Raw genomic sequence first — 13828 nt, 5'->3', positions numbered from 1 at the left:
AAGATTATACTTTCAGGGATCATTTCTATAGTTTGTTACTGGAGAAGTTTCTCGGAACGTGTAGAACACCATCACGGATGTGGAATATTTGCCATAAATAAATAGTGAAACCCTCCCCCCACCCCCAAAATAAAGAAGTTTCTTGGCATGAGCAGCCAAGCACACCAGGCCTGGCCTCATGGGTGGGCCTCTTCATTAGCCACAGGAGAAGGGGCCTCCAGAACATTTCTTGCTCTCAGCAACCCTAACATCATAAGAAAAAATGGTTAGGAACTCTAGAGACTATCTTTCTAGGGCTTAGCATCACTGCCCTGTGTATCCAAGTGAAATAAAAACTATTACTCAGAAACTGAAATCAAGGAGAAAAAAAGCCAGTTGTGTCAGAGTCCCCAGTCAGGCAAGGAAGAGGTCAGAGATCCTGCTTTCTGCCCTCACCTCTGCCCAAACGGATCCTTCCAGGGTCTTCTTACAGGGTTGCTGTTACGGGCTGAATTATGTCCTCCTCCACTCCCCAAATTCACATGTTCTAACCCTCAGCGCCTTAGAATGTGACCATATTAGGAGACAGGGTGTTTACAGAGGGAATTAAATTAAAACGAGATCATGAGAATGGGTCCTAATCCAATGTGAGTGGTGTCCTCATAAGATATTTGAATCAGGCGCAGTGGCTCAAGCCTGTAATCCCAGCACTTTGGGAAGCTGAGTGGGTGGATCAACTGAGGTCAGGAGTTCGGGACCAGCCTCGACGATATGGTGAAACCCTGCCTCTACTAAAAATGCAAAAAAAAATTAGCCGGCCTGGTGACTGGCACCAGTAAACCCAGCTATTTAGGAGGCTGAGGCAGGAGAATCGCTTGAACCTGGGAGTCAAGGTTGCAGTGAGCCGAGATCGCGCCATTGCATTCCAGCCTGGGCAACAGAGCCAGACTCCGTCTCAAAAAAAAAAAAAAACCAGATATTTGGATGCAGATGCATACAAAGAGATGCTGATGGGAAGAGTCACAGGGAGAAGACAGTCATGTACAAGCTAAGCAGAGAGGCCTGGAACAGGTGTTCTCCCCACAAAGAACCAACATGCTTACACCTTGACCATGGGTTTCTACTTTCCAGAATGTGAGAAAATAAATTTCCGTTGTCTAAGCCACCCCGTCTGTGATACTCTAGCAAATTAATATATAGAGGTTAGATACTGGGAGGTCTGCACAACCCTAGGTTGCCTGGACTCAAAGAATGCGTCTGAATGAGTGATACATTTGTACTATATTGCAGCATTATTTTAACTTGAAGCAAAATTGATCCATTACTCCCGCCCCCATAACCCAGTCCTTTAAATTTTTTATTTCTTTTGGTATTGGTTGAACACATTTTATTGTTTTAATCCCTTCAGTCTTTTGTTTTTCTGGTTTTAATGACTTTACTTATCTCAGTCATTTTTAATACCTGTTTTGTCTTTCTTCTAGCTATTTTATGCTATTTTCTTTGATCTCATCTTCTAGATTTATTGTTATTGTATTATCTTTTTATTCTCCATCTTTTATTTCTAACCTTTGCCTTATCATGTCTTTGTTCTATCTTTTAATTTCTTTTTAGCTTATTTGCTTTGTTTGTAGTTCATGTTATCACTTTATTGCCTGCTGCCCCTTTTTTTTTTTTAGCTGTTTTTACCATCTTTTTTTATTTCTTCTTAGTTTATCTTTTTATTGACTGTTGTATTAGCTTCCATTTTTTACTGTTTTCAATTCTCCCTGCTTATTAAATGCAAGGCTGGAAACACAGCCCTCAGGGGAGAGCTTTGAGGATAACCCAGGCCCCAAGCTGAGGAGGCTGGATGCTCTCTCTGCCTTCTGGAGTAGGCCCTCCCAGCTACCCCTTCTAGATGCTCCATTTGCACCAAAGCTGGCCTCTCCTGTCTATAAGGATTAATCTGTGTAATATAAGAGAGCTTGGGAAAAAAATCCATAGGAAGACACTAGGTTTGCTTACGGTGATAACTGCTGGAACAGCCTGGCTTGCTCACATCATATGCCATCAAATGGTTCTATGTGCATTTAAAATGTACCGTCACTGGACATTAGACCAAGCCTATAAAAAGCATATTACTTGGCAGGGTGGGTATGGTAGGTAGGAAATTTCACTTCGGGAAGAGCTCTCAACATACCTCTTCAAGTTTAATTTTAACAACAGCAACACCGGGCACAGTGGCTCAAGCCTGTAATCCCAGCACTTTGGGAGGCAGAGGCGGGTGGATCACGAGGTCAAGAGATCGAGACCATCCTGGTCAACATGATGAAACCCCATCTCTACTAAAAATACAAAACATTAGCTGGGCATGGTGGCGCGTGCCTGTAATCCCAGCTACTCAGGAGGTTGAGGCAGGAGAATTGCCTGAACCCAGGAGGCGGAGGTTGCAGTGAGCCAAGATCGCGCTGTTGCACTCCAGCCTGGGTAGCAAGAGTGAAACTCCGTCTCAAAAAAAAAAAAAACAGCAACAACAACAATAACAACAAAAACACAGTGGAAAGCTGGGTCTGGTGGCTCACACCTGTAATCCCATCACTTTGGGAGGCCGAGGAGGATGGATCACTTGAGGTCACGAGTTCAAGATCAGCCTGGCCAACATGGCAAAATCTAGTCTCTACTAAAAATATAAAAATTAACTGGGTGTGGTGGCAGGCGCCTGTAGTCCCAGCTACTCAGAAGGCTGAGGCAGGAGAATCACTTGAACCTGGGAGGTGGAGATTGCAGTGAGCTGAGATCAAGCCACTGCACTCCAGCTTGGGTGACAGAGCCAAACTCTGACTCAAAAAAGAAAAGAAAAGAAAATGGGTGAGGAGCCTAGGTTCCTGATTCCATGGAGTCGATGCCGTGGAGCCTCCATAAAGCCCTGTAGTGCTTATTTTTGGACAATTAATTGAGAGACAAATAAACGGCTATCTTGTATAATCCACTGTGACATTGGCCTTTGTTACTGCACCTGAATCAGTTCTTTTTAACATGTAGTTCTTCCTGACCTGAAAAATCTTTCTTTGAGAGCCAAGGAGTACATGGCAATCCTTAAATCATATCCTTCTAGAAAGTAATTAGATATATCCCTGCTGGGTTACTTCTGTAGGTAAGAGCCCTTCCTTGTCACCAGGGTGCATGAGGGTAGGTGATCTTCTGCACTTCATAGCTGGGCCTCTGAGTCTGCACAAGCCTGTTCATTGTGTTCTGTTCTCTTCAGTCTTGGAAAAATAAGCAGGGTTCTTAGCACCTGTTCCAACTTTTTTTCCTTTTTTTTTTTTTTTTTTTTTTTTTTTTTTTTGAGATGGAGTTTCGCTCTTGTTACCCAGGCTGGAGTGCAATGGCTCAATCTCGGCTCACCGCAACCTCTGCCTCCTGGGTTCAGGCAATTCTCCTGCCTCAGCCTCCTGAGTAGCTGGAATTACAGGCATGCGCCACCATGCCCAGATAATTTTTTGTATTTTTAGTAGAGATGGGGTTTCACCATGTTGACCAGGATGGTCTCGATCTCTTGACCTCATGATCCACCCGCCTCGGCCTCCCAAAGTGCTGGGATTACAGGCGTGAGCCACCGCGCCTGGCCTTTCCTTTTTTTTTTAAATTTTTTTTGAGAGAGTCTCACTCTGTTGCCCAGGCTGGAGTGCAGTGGCACAATCTTGGCTTACTGCAACCTTCGCCTTCCGGGTTCAAGTGACTTTCCAGACTCAGCCTTTGAAGTAGCTGGGATTATAGACTTGCACCACCATGTCCAGCTAATTTCTGTATTTTTAGTAGCAGCCAACGGGGTTTCGCCATCTTGGCCAGGGTGGTCTTGAACTCCTCTTCTTATGTAATCCACCTGCCGTGACCTCCCAAAGTGCTGAGCTTACAGGCATGAGCTACTTTGCTTGGCCTACAGGTTCCCACTTTAAATATATTTTCATGACAAACTATCCATGCAAGCTGAAGAATCTATTCTGTTAAAAGCAAGCTTTCATCAGTGAGATCTGTACCAATAGCCATATGACCCCTGCACCCCAATCAACAACGTGATTCCTTTTCAAATCTTCAATCTTTGGCTTAAAACTCCAAGTTGGCCCTTAAAATGGCCCACACTGCTCGGTCACATTTTCAGGGATTTCGTCAGCTGTTGAAGGGAGCTTCCAGAGCCCTGCCCCTCTGCAGACAGAGATTGTCATGAAAACCTGCAGATTCCTCCACCACGGAATACTCTGTTGAACCTAACACTGTGAATTTGGTCTTGCTCTTACTCAGTAAGAAGGCAATAGCTCCTGCATAATTCCAAACTGCCAAAGAATACATCCTTCCAGAAGATTTTTTGAAGTTGGCCGGGCACGGTGGCTCAAGCCTGTAATCCCAGCACTGTGGGAGGCCGAGGCGGGTGGATCATGAGGTCAAGAGATCGAGACCATCCTGGTCAACATGGTGAAACCCTGTCTCTACTAAAAATACAAAAAATTAGCTGGGCATGGTGGCGCGTGCCTGTAATCCCAGTGACTCAGGAGGCTGAGGCAGGAGAATTGCCTGAACCCGGGAGGTGGAGGTTGCGGTGAGCCGAGATCGCGCCATTGCACTCCAGCCTGGGTAACAAGAGCGAAACTCTCAAAAAAAAAAAAAAAAAAAAAAAAAGATTTTTTGAAGTTGCCGTCTAATATCTAAGATATTTCTCCCAGCATGGGACTGGATTGGGTCCTCAATAAAAACTCCCATTACTTTTGTTTGCTTGTTTTCTTTTCTTTTTTTCACTGCATATGTGTCGATCTAATCATTATTTTTTATTTTAGTATATAATGCATAACATCAACAAAGAGGACAAGATTCTAGGAAATAATTTTATTTCCAAGAATTAGGACTTTTTCTTTATATTTTTGTGTGGAAAATGAGGCAAAGATGGATTGACCTTTTTTTTTTTGAAGACAGAGTCTTACTCTGTCTCCCAGGCTGGAGTGCAGTGGTGCGATCTTGGCTCACTGCAACCTCCGCCTCCCGGGTTCAAGCAATTCTCTGCCTCAGCCTCCCAAGCAGCTGGGATTACAGGTGCACACCACCACGGCCAGCTAATTTTTGTATTTTTAGTAGAGACAGGGTTTCTCCATGTTGGGCAGGCTGATCTTTAACTCCCGACCTCAGATGATTTGCCTGCCTCAGCCTCCCAAAGTGCTGAGATTACAGGCCTGAGCCACTCTGCCCAGCCGGATTCACCATTTTAATCTCAATGTCACTAAACTTCCAGATTCTTGAAATTGTAGTCAAACTGGGCCAGGCGTGGTGGCTCACACCTGTAATCCAAGCACTTTGGAGGCCAAGGCGGGCGGATCACCTGAGGTCGGGAGTTCAAGACCAGCCTGACCAACATGGTGAAACCCCATCTTTAAAAAAAAAAAAAAAATAGTAGTCAACCCATAAGGGTATCTGTGATAGTAAATCTCCAAGATGGCCCCCAATGATTTCCCTCTTGGTGTTCATTCATGTCCTTGCCCTTGAGTAATTCCTCTTTTCCACTGAGTGTGGGGGCTGGACTTCGTGACTCACTTTTTTTTTTTTAATTTGGAGTCTCCTTTTGTTACCCATGCTGGAGTGCAGTGGCACGATCTTGGCTCACTGCAATCTCCACCTCCTGGGTTCAAGCAATTCTTCTGCCTCAGCCTCCTGAATAGCTGGGATTGCAGGTGTACCATCACGCCTGCCTAATTTTTATATTTTTAGTAGAGATGGGGTTTCACCATCTTGGTCAGGCTGGTCTTGAGCTCCTGATGTCAAGTGATCAGCCCACCTTGGCCTTCCAAAGTGCTTTGAACTCCTAATGTCAAGTGATCAGCCCACCTTGGCCTTCCAAAGTGCTGGGATTACAAGTGTGAGCCACCACGCCCAGCTATGATTCACTGTTAATGAATAAGATAAGGCAGAAGTTATAATGTGGGATGAATCAGGTCATAAAATGCAAAAAGGCATTTCAATCATTTGCTCTGGGGTAAGCCACTCACCAAATCGAGCAGCCCTGTGGAAAGACCCACATGGCAAGGAACTGAAGCTTCCTGCCCACAGCCTGGTGAGTGAGTTGGAAGTAAGATCCTCTAGTTCCAGACAAGTCTTCAGAGACTGCAACAGCTGCCAATAGTTTCATGAAAAACCTCATGAGATACCCTGAATAAGAATCACTCAGCTAAGCCACTCCTGAATTTCTGACCCACAGAAACTGTGTAAGATGAAAAATATTTATTATTTAAGTCACTAGGTTTTGGGGTAATTTGTTATGCAGCAATAGATAAGGAGATAATAGAAAAGGATGCCAATATACTACAGCTTCTTCTTTATTTTTTATTTATTTATTTTTTTTTTTGAGACGGAGTTTCACTCTTGTTACCCAGGCTGGAGTGCAATGGCGCAATCTCGGCTCACCGCAACCTCCGCCTCCTGGGTTCAGGCAATTCTCCTGCCTCAGCCTCCTGAGTAGCTGGGATTACAGGCACGTGCCACCATGCCCAGCTAATTTTTTGTAGTTTTAGTAGAGACGGGGTTTCACCATGTTGACCAGGACGGTCTCGATCTCTTGACCTCGGGATCCACCCGCCTCGGCCTCCCAAAGTGCTGGGATTACAGGCTTGAGCCACCGCGCCCGGCCCTATTTTTTTTTTTGAAATGGAGTCTTGCTCTGTTACCCAGGCTGGAGCGCAGTGGTGTGATCTCGGCTCACTGCAACCTCTGCCTCCAGGTTCAAGTGATTCTCCTGCCTCAGACTTCTCAAGTAGCTGGGACTACAGGCAAACACCACCATATCCAGCTAGTTTTTGTATTTTTAGTAGAGACAGGCTTTCCCCATGTTAGCCAGGCTGGTCTTGAACTCCTGACCTTAGATGTTCTGCCTACCTTGGCCTCCCAAGTGCTGGGATTACAGGCATGAGCCACTGTGCCCGGCAGATAACTACAGCTTCTAAATATATTTCCTTCTGTGGATGGGATCAGCTGTTTGCAACACAGAAAATCAGTAAATGGGAATCTGAGAGAATATTTGTTCTTCGGAAAGCATGATTTAATCATTTACATAATCTGTGTTTTCCCAACCCTCACAGCAGATGCTGGACACCAAATTAGCTAATTGATTAATTGGTGGCTGCTTATTGAGATGTGCATTGCTTTCCATTTGCCTTATTTAAACAAATTTTTAGTAGATTCACAAAGCTCTTTCTGGAGTGAAAAAGTTATTTGCCTGGTGGACCTGTTTTTTTTGTTTGTTTGTTTTTGTTTTTTTTTTTGAGGTGGAGTTTCACTCTTGTTTCCCAGGCTGGAGAGCAATGGCATGATCTCAGCTCTCCACAACCTCCACCCCTCGAGTTCAAGCGATTCTCCTGCCTCAGCCTCCTGAGTAACTGGGATTACAGGCATGCGCCACCATGCTGGGCTAATTTTATTTTATTTTTTTAGGAGAGACTGGGTTTCTCCATGTTGGACAGGCTGGTCTCGAACTTCCAGCCTCAGGTGATCTGCCTGCCACGGCCTCCCAAAGTGCTGGGATTATAGGTGTGAACCACCATGCCTGGCCCTAGTGGACCGATTTTAAATGTCTTCTTTGAAGTCTTCCCTGAGCATCCTCTGTCCCCATCCTCATCTTCACATCATCCATCAGAGTTTGAATCACTTTCTTGGTGCTTTCATGGCACTCTGAGAATACCTTTGCTATGACACCTGTCACTGCATTGGCTGAGAACTTGCTACTTCCCTCATTAGGCTGGAAGATTTTTGAAAGCAAATGCTGAGATTTGTTCATCTTTGGTCTTAGAACAGCCTCTGGTCCACAGTATAAGCTCAACAGATATATCTAACATGAATGAATAAGAATATACAAATAAGAAATGAATGAAGAAATGAATGAATTAATTGACCTTAGAAGAAAGCTAAGTGGCTGGAGGAAAACCAGTTCCCCCTCTGAATTTCTGTTCACCTATGAAATGAAAGGAGTGGACAAGGTTGGGTCTAAGACCCCTTTTAACTCAGACCTTCTGTGACTTATGACTGGAGATGGGAATAGAAGCCCACGCCCTTCTATGACCTTCAAAAAGCAATACTAGGAAGAAAGTAATAAAGAAGAAAGTAATAAAGATAAAAGTGGAAATCAGTGAAATAATAAACAGACCAACATTAAAGAAAATCAATGAAAGTAAAGGCTGTTTCCTTGAGAAGATCAACAAAATTGATAAGCCTCTAGCTAGATTGATCAACAACAAAAGAGGAAAGACAAAAATTACCAATATCAGGAACGAAGGGCAAGGGACATATCACTTCAGATTCCACAGACATGGAAAGGATGAAAAGGATTAAAAAGGAGTATTATTAATAACTTTATGAGGCCGGGCGCGGTGGCTCAAGCCTGTAATCCCAGCACTTTGGGAGGCCGAGGCGGGTGGATCACAAGGTCAGGAGATCGAGACCATCCTGGTCAACATAGTGAAACCCCGTCTCTACTAAAAATACAAAAAAAAATCAGCTGGGCATGATGGCGCGTGCCTGTAATCCCAGCTACTCAGGAGGCTGAGGCAGAAGAATTGCCTGAACCCAGGAGGCGGAGGTTGTGGTGAGCCGAGATTGCGCCATTGCACTCCAGCCTGGGTAACATGAGTGAAACTCTGTCTCAAAAAAAAAAACAAAAAACAACTTTATGGAATAAATTTGGCAACTTAGATAAAATGGACAAATTACTTGAAACATGCGTATTACCAGAACTGGCCCAAGAAGAAATAGAAAATCTGAATAGCCTTCTATGGATTAAAGACTTGAAGCAGTAATTTTTTAAAACTGGCAAAATTCTGTCAAATACTTAAAAGTAAAATAATCCTAATCATACATTAATTGTTTCAGAAAACAGAGAAAGAAGGAACATTCCCCAATTCATTTTTATGAGTCCAGTATTACTCTGATACCACAACCAAAAATATCATAAGGAGGCCAGGCACAGTGGCTCACTCCTGTAATCCCAGTGCTTTGGGAGGCTGAGGTGGGCGGATCACATGAGGTCAGGAGTTCGAGACCCACCTGGCCAACATGGTGAAATAACATCTCCACTAAAAAATGCAACAATAAGCCAGGTGTGGTGGTGCACGCCTGTAGTCCTAACTACGTGGGAGGCTGAGACAGGAGAATTGCTTGAACCTGGGAGGCAGAGGTTGCAGTGAGCTGATATCGCACCACTGCACTCCAGCCTGGGCAACAGAACAAGACTCTGTCTCAAAAAAAAAAAATTATAAGGAAGGAAAACTGGGGACTAATGCTCCTCTTGAATGTGGACATAAAAGCCTTGACAAAATTTCTGCAAATAGGCCTGGCACAGTGGCTCACCCCTGTAATCCCAGCACTTGGGAGGTCACGGCGGGTGGATCGCCTGAGCTCAGGAGTTCGAGACCAGTCTAGCCAACATAGTGAACCCCTTCTCTACTAAAAATACAAAAAATTAGCTGAGCATGGTAGTGGGCACTTGTAATCCCAGCTGCTCAGGAGGCTGAGGCAGGAGAATTGCTTGAACACGGGAGGCGGAGGTTGCAGTGAGCCAAGATCGTACCATTGCACTCCAGCCTGGGCAACAAGAGTGAAACTCCATTAAAAAAAAAAAATTCTGCAACTAGAACCCAGCAATACACAAACAAATAATATATCAAGTAAACTAGAAATGTGGGGCATACCTCTAATAAAGGAAGAAATGTTTTTTTTTTTAATTAAAAAAAAACTTTTTTTTTTCTTAAATAAAGATGGGGCTTCACTATGTTGCCCACGCTGGTCTCAAACTTCTGGGCTCAAGCAATCCTCCCACCTTGGCTTTCCAAATTGCTGGGATTTCAGGTATGAGCCATTGATCCTGGCCAAAATTATCTTTTTTTTTTTTTTTTGAGACAGAGTCTCGCTCTGTCCCCCAGATCGGAGTGCAATGATGTGATCTCGGCTCACTGCAAGCTCTGCCTCCTGAGTTCAAGCGATTCACCTGCCTTAGCCTCCTAAGTAGCTGGGACTACAGGCACGCACCACCATGCCTGGCTAATTTTTGTATTTTTAGTAGAGGCAGGATTTCTCCATGTTGGCCAGGCTGGTCTCAAACTCCTGACCTCACGTGAGCTGCCCACCTCGGCCTCTTAGAGTGCTGGGATTACAGGTTTGAGTCACCACGCCTGGCCCAAACTATCCTTATTTACAGTTAATATGACACATATATAGAAAACCCTAAGCAATTAATGAAAACAATAAACAAAACTAGTAGAACCAATAAGCGAGTTGAGCAAGGTTGCAGAATACAAGGTCAATATGCAAAAATCAACCGATTTTCTATATACTAGTAATAAACAACTGGAAAATGAAATGAGAAGTTGCTGTTAGTACTAACAAACATGAAATGATGATACATTTAATGAAAGATGTGTAAGACATTTACACTGCAAACTGCTAAACATTGCTAAAGGAAATTAAAGATCTAAAAGAATAGACCAGGCGCTGTGGCTTACGCTTGTAATCCTAGCACTTTGGGAGGCTGAGGTGGGTGGATCACCTGAGGTCAGGAGTTCAAGACCAGCCTGGCCATCATGGTGAAACCCCACCTTTATTTAAAAAAAAAAAAAAATCTAAAAGAATAAAGAGATACACCATGTTTATGGATGATATATTAGTCAGGGTTCTCTGGAGAGACAGAACCAATAGAATACATGAAGTTCTTGAATAAGCTATCTCATCCCATGTGGTTTTTTTTTTTTTTTTTTTTGAGATGGAGTCTCACTCTGTCACCCAGGTTGGAGGGCGATGGCAAGATCTCTGCTCACTGCAACCTCCGCCTCCCAGGTTCAAGGGATTCTCCTGTCTCAGCCTTCCAAGTAGCTAGGACTGCAGGCGTGCGCCACCACACCCAGCTAATATTTGTATTTTTAGTAGAGATGGGGTTTCACCATGTTGGCCAGGCTGGTCTCGAACTCCTGACCTCAGGCGACCCACCCGCCTCGGCCTCCCAAAGTGCTGGGATTGCAGGCATAAGCCACGATGCCCAACCCAATGTGGCTTCTTTACAACGTTGATGAGGAAAAGAAATCAGTCTGTTATTGTTGGCGTGGAGTTTGCACACTCTTTCCATGTTTTCATGGGTTTTTCCAGGTACTCCAGTTTCCTCCCACATTCCAAGGCTGTACACATGAGGTTAATCAGCGTGTCTAAATGACCCCAGTCTGTGTGAGTGTGGTGTGTGTGTGCGTGGGCCCTGTGAGGGAATGGAACCTGTCCACGGCTGGTTCCCACCTGATCCTCTGAGCTGCTGGGACAGGATCCAGCCACCTGCAGCGCTGAACTGGAATAAGCAGGTTGAAAAATGAATGAATGAATATAAATTGTTACAAAATAAAAATTCATGCAGTCTATGATAATTATAATAATGCACGACAGTAAATGATGCAGTTCTAGAGCACGAGGCAAGCCTGAAATATTTGTGATTGTTTGTTTTTTAACAGTGTGGTGGTTGGAGATGCTCCCTAGAAATTCCGCTTTCCACTTATTCCTTGATTTAATCCATCACCGCTACGGTTGCCATCACTCACTGATTCACCAAATTTTGGGTAAATAATTATCTTACCTGTTTTTATTAATCTTTTTAAATATACTTTTAAATGTTTAATGAGATAAAATATAATTTTTAAATATCTTCCTATTTTTCATTCTTACACGCATCATCATCATCATTATTATTTTGAGACCAAGCCTCACGCTGGTCCCCAGGCTGGAGTACGTGGCACAATCTCAGGTCACTGAAACCTCCACCTCCCAGGCTCACGCAATTCTCCTGCCTCAGCTACTTGAGTAGCTGGGACTACAGGCGCGCACCACCATGCCTGGCTAATTTTGCATTTTTGACAGAGACAGGGTTTCACCATGTTGGCTAGGCTGGTTTCAAACTCTTGACCTCAAGTGATCTGCCCGCCTCAGCCTCCCAAAGTGCTGGGATTACAGGTGTGAGCCACTGCTCCCAGCCCTACAAACATTATTATTATTATTATTATTATTATTTTTTGGGACGGAGTTTCGCTCTTGTTGCCCAGGCTGGAGTGCAATGGCGCGATCTCGGCTCACCACAACCCCCGCCTCCTGGGTTCAGGCAATTCTCCTGCCTCAGCCTCCTGAGTAGCTGGGATTACAGGCACGCACCACCATGCCCAGCTAATTTTTTGTATTTTTAGTAGAGACGGGGTTTCACTATGTTGACCAGGATGGTCTCGATCTCTTGACCTCATGATCCACCTGCCTCGGCCTCCCAAAGTGCTGGGATTACAGGTGTGAGCCACCGCACCCCGCCACATTATTATTATTTTTTTTATTTTTAGAGACAGGATCTTACTCTGTCGCCCAGGCCAGAGTGCAGTGCTGTGGGGTGTCATTGCTCACTGAAGCCTTGAATTCTTGGCCTTTAGCCATCCTGCTGCCTCAGCTTCCTGAATAGCTAGAACTACAGGTGCGCATTACCACGTCCAGCTAAGTTTTAATTTTTTTGTAGAGATGGATTCTTGCTCAGGAGGGTCTTGAACTTCGGGCCTCAAGTGATCCTCCCTGGCCTCCCGAAGTGCCAGGATTACAGGCATGACCTACTGCTCCCAGCCCTAATCTTTTTTAAATGTATGTATGCATAGCTCACATGTATTTCAATATTTAATATTAGAAGTGTTGGTCAGGTGCAGTGGCTCACGCAGAAACACCCTCACAGACACACCCAAACATAACGCTTTACCAGGTTTCTAGGTACCCTTAATCTAGTCAAGTTGACACCTAAAATTACCCATAAAATAGGAAGACTCAATATTGTTAAAATGTTAATTCTCCTAAAATTGATCCGTGCATTCAATGCAATCCCAATCATAATTACCCAGTAATTTTTACAGAAATTGACAAGCTAATTCAAACATTTATGTGGAAACTCAAGGGCCTTGGATATCCAAAGTTATCTTGACAAAGAAGAGCAAAGCTGGATTCGTATCACCTGACTTCAAGACCTACTATACAGCTACAGTAATCAAGTCAAGTATGGTATTGGCATAAGGGTGGACACACAGATCAATAAAGCAGAACAGAGTCCAGAAATAGATCCACACGTTTTGTCAATTGATTTTTCACAAACGTGCTACGGTAGTTTAAAGAGGAAAGGATATCTTTTCAACAAATGATACTAAAACAACTATATAGTCTTATAGGAAAAAAATATACCTTGACCCCTACCTCATAATACACACAAAAATAAACTAGAAAAGGATCACAGAGCTAAAAATAAAAGCTAAAATGATAAAATTCTAAAACAAAACTTAAAATAATTTTTTTTCTGACTTTAGGGTAGGCAGTAGTTTCTTAGGACACCGAAAGCATTCACCATAAAAGAAACAATAAGTCAGCTGGGCGCAGTGGCTCACGCCTGTAATACCAGCACTTTGGGAGGCTGAGGTGGGTGGATCACCTGAGATCAGGAGTTCGAGACCAGCCTGACCAATATGGTGAAACCCCATCTTAAAAAAAAAAAAAAAAGAGAAATAAGCCTAACTGTTGAAATTTGAATCTTCTGCTCTTCACACTTTTAGAAAATGAAAAGAGGCCAGGCACAGTGGCACGCACCTATGATCCTGGCTACCAGGGAGGTTGACGTGGGAGGATTTGCTTGAGCCCAGGGGTTGGAGGCTGCAGTGAGCTATGACTATACCGCTGCACTCCAGCCTGGAGAACAGAGACCCTGTCTTACAAAAATCAGGGAATTCAGGCCAGGTACGGTGGCTCATGCCTGTAATCCCAGCACTTTGGGAGGCCGAAGCAGGCAGATCACCTGAGGTCAGGA

At 44.0% G+C, this 13828-nt stretch overlaps 1 pseudogene; it reads left to right on the top strand.

The window, feature by feature from the left end:
• LOC116559110 lies at positions 1–108 on the top strand (annotated as a pseudogene).
• The last annotated feature ends 13720 nt before the right edge of the window (positions 109–13828 follow it).

This window comes from Sapajus apella, unplaced genomic scaffold (genome assembly GCF_009761245.1).
Source record: "Sapajus apella isolate SASKATOON/1434 unplaced genomic scaffold, GSC_monkey_1.0 scaffold22, whole genome shotgun sequence".
Classification (NCBI taxonomy): Eukaryota; Metazoa; Chordata; class Mammalia; order Primates; family Cebidae; genus Sapajus; species Sapajus apella.
The sequence above is the reverse complement of the archived record's forward strand: the minus strand, read 5'-3'. Positions and strand labels throughout refer to the sequence as shown.